Source organism: Austrofundulus limnaeus, unplaced genomic scaffold (assembly GCF_001266775.1).
Source record: "Austrofundulus limnaeus strain Quisiro unplaced genomic scaffold, Austrofundulus_limnaeus-1.0 Scaffold177, whole genome shotgun sequence".
NCBI lineage: Eukaryota > Metazoa > Chordata > Actinopteri > Cyprinodontiformes > Rivulidae > Austrofundulus > Austrofundulus limnaeus.
The window spans coordinates 1051731-1057456 of NW_013952579.1; the positions used below are offsets into that span (position 1 = coordinate 1051731).

General features: G+C 37.4%; 1 protein-coding gene across 1 annotated transcript in view; it reads right to left on the reverse strand.

Annotated features, from left to right (window-relative positions):
• hivep3b (HIVEP zinc finger 3b) overlaps positions 1-5726 on the reverse strand; it is a 71764-nt gene that overhangs the window by 65602 nt on the left and 436 nt on the right. The gene's annotated exons all lie outside the window — the stretch shown is intronic.

The following is a 5726-nucleotide window of genomic DNA, read 5'->3' on the forward strand; positions in this document are numbered from 1 at the left end:
GTACTTTATTTACTTTGAGCAAGTGAACGTCATGTTCACAAGATAATTAATCCAGCAGATACTGTAATTCAGAGGCGGTCTGTTTGGTAAATTTTACTCCAGGAGCTGCGAGGCTTGTTTTCAAGCTTCAGACTGAACTGAAGCAGCGGCTGCTGACGTCATTACGCTCTCGCGCGATGCTGCGTTCAGGTCAAGCATGGAAAACTCACCACTCTTATGCCAATACAGTTGCAATGATGCATTTAGGTACCAAAATGGAATTGCACGAACATTCATGTGGTGGTTATGTAATACAGCGAATCGATAATAAAAAATCTGCGTCGACAAATTTACATAATCGACGTCATCGATTATTTCAACCAATCGGTGCAGCCCTACTCTTTACCCTATTGCGTAAAAAGACATGCAGGAGGAAAGAAAAGCAGACTGCTAACATTCACTGTTCTAAAAATGGTTTAACATTAGGGRATCAGACAGAACGGGCACTCTTTCTAAATAAAACCAACAAACGAGCTGCTGAACTTAGACTCCGGTGTTATCAGACCTTGTTATCTATGGAAGTTGTGTCTGAAAGTCGGCACAGCTCCACATACGGGACACCCCCCGCCCACTGCCCCCGACGTCTTTCACTTGAATCAACACCTCCGAGAGTTGCTTGGTGAGAGAGCAGAGAGGGCTGTTCAGGTCTGTGTATGTGTGAAAGCAACAACATAACAAAATATAATAATGCATTTAAAATTACATATTTTCAACAGCTGCTTTTGTTGGGAAAGTGAGACACCCAGCACATGAGTTGACTAAATGACAGAGATCTGTCAGTAACGAGTTGACAGCCTGGTGTTTTCATTTCATTGGACTTGAGCAAAGTCACTGCACAAATCCCTAAAGCAGAAAGTACTGAATACCAAAGCTTATTTTGTAATGAATTGGCAACATCTAAACTGTTCACAGCTATAAAAAAGGTTCTCTGCAGAAAATAGCGCATTTATTTTCAGCTTGTAAACTTAGCAATTATTCTTAACGAGCCACGCTCTATCATTCCAGCAGAGATGCAACATTATAAAAAAAGAGAAAAACACCAAACCTCAAAGTAAGCCTAACAAACACCTGCTATTTCCATTCGTGTTCACACTAAAAATGGCAGCAATTTCTAGACACAGGTATACTCGAGACTGCAATACCTTAGAGAGAAAAATAAAAAATAAAAAATGGAGAAGTGTTTTCCTTGGATGCCTGCTGAGCTCGTGCCTTTTCTTCAGACGGCACCACAAGTGGCCGTTGATCCGGGCCAGAGCACAGCGCAGTGGGGTTGCCACTTTGTGCTGATTCAATAAGAAATAATTGCATGTTGGTTTCTCTCCATGTATTCTCCCTTCATCATCGGGTATTTTTGGGCATGAGAGCTAGAAATGGATCTAGAGGTAAGAAATGATGATGCATTGCTACTATTGGTTTTTCCCCACTTTCTTTCCTTCTTTTTAAAGATCTACATAACTTTGAATTAGATAGCGTGTTTTATTAAGTTATATAATCTTTGCTGTAATAAAAGAGCATTTCAGAAGCTGGATTTGGTGAGCACATTGTGGGCTATACACAGCAAAAATGCCAGTGTTAATTTAACACCCAGCATTTATGAAAGTGTTAAATTTTAACACCCATTTTTTTGTTCATTTAACACCAACCTGTGTTTAATATTCAACAATTCTTGGTGTCACATTAACATAAAAATAGTGTTAGTGTTAAAATATAGTGTTAACAGTAACACCAGCCAGTGTTTAATATTCAACAAAACTGGGTGTCATATTAACATTTCAACAGTTAAAATGAAGTGTTAAAAGTATCTCCAGTGTATTATTATTAACAAAAGAGATTGTGGTGTTTGAGAGGTTAACAGACACAACAAGGTGTCAATACACCAACAAATTGAGAGTGTAAATTTAACACTCAAGAGTTAATATCAAACACTTTGTAGTGTTGCATTAACACTGTTCAGTAGTTATTAGAAAAGTATAATGGACTCTTCACACTCTTCACACACCAGGACATACCTCTCACTCATGGTGTCGATTTTTGGCCAGTAACATAAACTTAAAGTTGAACAACTTGATCAAACTTAGCAAGAAACCTAACCAGAACAACTAATTTTTACTCTCATGAACTTCTTTAATAGTCATAAACATACAAAAACATCATTTCTGCAAGATTTCTCAGCAAGGAATGCTGGGTAAATACTGGTCTGTCTGACATGAGGTGGAAGAGGGCGGGGCTTTTCAGAATACTTATTTTGGGCGGAGCTTATTTAACACTGTCCAGTGTTGAGACAACACTGAGAAAATCAACACTGTGAATTAACACCAACACTGGGTGTGAGTGTACTCAGAAATTGTTAAAACAACACTAGGAGGTGTTAAATCAACACCTAAAAGTTTAACACGGAAATTTTAACACTCCTGTTTTTGCTGTGTAAAGACCAACACAAGAGCTTCTCTTTATAAACAAACTGGTATTTAAGAGGCAAATAATTCGAAACTGTTTTGAGATGCATGCATGCTGGATGGATGGATGGATGGATGGATGGATGGATGGATGGATGGATGGATGGATGGATGGATGGATGGATGGATGGATGGATGGATGGAAGGATGGATGGATGGATGGATGGATGGATGGATGGAAGGATGGATGGATGGATTTTGACATGTCCATCCCAACTACTCTGTAAGCCTAAAGGTACTGTGATGTACAGTGTTGTAAATTTCACAATCTGTACCTGTCCCCGGCATCCTTGTGTTGCCAACCACGGGCAGCTCAAATATTTGTGAGCATGTGCAGATTGTGAACCTCGACAGCGGCGATAAAGCCAAACACACAACAGACAAAGACCACGAGTCAAACCACAAACAGAGGGGAAAAAAAGACAGAGGTTTGTTTTAAAGAAACACTGCGTTTAGTAATTTGCTGTTAATTCATTCCTTAGGGACAACAAAGGTACAACAAATGTGCTAAATTCCTTCATGYACATTGATCCTAATGGTGTTCGACATTATAGCAGTCAAAACCAGTCCATAATACTATCACCATCGTGTTACACAGATGAGTTATGGAAATCAGTCTTTATTTTTCAATGAGCATTTCCTATTCAAACCAAATATGTTCAATTTAATGGAATAAAAACAAATGTTATAGTCTTCAGGCTTGTCTATGCAATTATTAATAAAGTTCAAATTATGATTACAGTACTCTGAACACAAGTGGCTYTCCATAGCTGGTTAACTCTTTTATAAAACATTAGCCAAAGTAAGAGAGGCTCTTAGTTATCCTAGAAATTATTATTGTGAGACTATTACACGTCTGGCCCTGGAAGTAATTCTTACTCTTTGACCACACCGGAACAGGGTCACAGTGAGGTTGATTTACTTAAATTTGCACAAAATCTGTGAGTTCTTCAGACTAAATACAGAGGTCCACAAACTTTTGCAACATTTAAAGTGATAGTTTATAATATCCTTTAAAGTGAGGCTCTGTGGTAAAGTTATAAAGAGTTATTCTATCTGTTATAGATACTTCTTCGGAAAACCTTAGTTTGAAGGTTTAATTTCAACCACATTGATGAGCTAATGGCTAGTCTGAGCAAGAGCACAACCAGTGTGGATAGCTTCCATCTGAAAACAACTTCCATCCATCCATTATCTATACTGCTTCTTCCTTTCAGGGTCACAGGGGGTCACTGGTGCCCATGTCCAGCAGTCACTGTGTGAGGGGCGGGGTACGCCCTGGACAGGTCGCAAGTCCATCACAAGGACTAAAACATCTTCAGTTTCCAAATTTTCATAGCCATTTATGCATATAGAAGATTATTTGCAAGCACAAACAGCAGTACTGTTGGCTGGCTGTAGCACTTACAGCAGGAATATCATAAGATTTTTGCCAGAATGATGTATGCAATGCAAAGCTGACACTGTGTTAAAGTGGATTTGAAATGTTTGAGACAGCAGCCTTTCTGGTCAGAATTAAACTGTGTGACAATTCAAAGAGCTAACTACAACAGGTAAGATAATGATTGTTCATAATCTTTCACCAGAACAACACTTCAAAAGATCTGAACTATGATTTTAATATATGATTGAATAAATTAATGATTGAATGCAAACAATTGTCCTTTATAGTTGTTTTATACATGATGCTGATGGAACATTCACACTTTTGTTTTCCTGTTTCATTTTAATTATTTTATGAATATGTTTGCAGTCCCACTACTTCTGCACACTTTGTGCTATTTTAGACATTCATCGAAACAGTCTAATTATTCAGATAATGGATTCTATGACATTTGGTTCTCATAACTTTTTTATTTATTTTTATCACTTTATTTCCAAAGTATTTTCCTGACACAAACTTTGAGCTAGTGACAAACTTTTTGCTACTAATAGCTTTAGGCTAACCTTTTTCCACTAGCTAAATACAGGCTTGTTGCTGCTGTAACTTAGTTAGCTATTTTTAGTTTTAGGTAGCCTTTTATTGACTTTTACCTCTTAACTACCCTTTTGCTCCATTTAACTTTTAATTAGTCTTTTGCCATTATTAGCTTTTGGCTTACCTTTTGCTGCAGTAGCTTAATTTGCTAGTTTTATCTTATTTACTTTATCTTTTTAGCTACCCTTTTCGTTAGCGTTTAGTCAGTTTTTTTTAATGTATTAGCTTTTGGTTAATCTTTTGCTGCGTGCAGCTCGTATTTAAGCTTTTAGATAACATGTTGCTGCTGTTACTTAATTAGCTATTTTTAGCTTTTAGGTAGCTTTTTATTTACTTTTMCTTTTACTTTTCCTACCCTGTTGCTACATTTAGCTTTTAGTTTAGGTAGCTACTATTAGTTTTTGACCTAGCTTCTGCTGCTTGTGTTTTCCTAAGCTTTTAGCTATTGTTTTTGCTGATGCAGTTTGATTTGTTTTTTTTTTTATATAGCTTTTAGAAAGCTTTTCTTACTTTTACTTTTAGCAACTATTTTGCTACATTTAGCTTAGTGTTTTGCTACTTTTAGCTTAGATTTTCTTGTAATATGCTACWTTTAATCTAATGGTTTACAGTTAGCGTTCAATTTTTTTTCTTTTAGCTTTTGGCTAGTGTTCTGCTTCTTTTAGCATTTTTACAGAGGTTTAGAGAATTTTGAGCAATGTGGTTTGCAAAGAAAATAATTAAGTTTGGGTTGAAATAGATGCCTAACCCTCACAACTGTAGTTTTTAGGTCCATATGCATAAACAGGTCAGACATTAATTCATTTAAATATAATAAAAGTGTAGTCCTCCTCATAGCTGCTCAGACACAACATAAATCTGCTTTCTTGGACATCTCAGCCCATCTGACAAACAGCAGCGGATCAACATGAGTATAAAAGCATGATGTCATCCTCTACAAATCTGGCAGAGTAAAGGTGCAGTCCGTTACAAACAACCTGAACAAAGCAGAGATTCAAATATGATATTTGTCCCCCCGCAGCTGATTTCATCAACTGGTTTCCTCTTGAGGACAAACTGGGTGAATGAAGCTGGGTTGTGAGGCAGATTTATGAGCCGAACCGCATCAGGTTCGGCTCCGTGCAGCAGGTAATGTTTCATCATTTATCAACACAAACACTCGTCCTGGCAACTCAACTTCAAGATGAGAGTGAGAAGAAAAAGTGAGGGTGGGAATCTCTCTCTCTCTCTCTCTCTCTCTCTCTCTCTCTCTC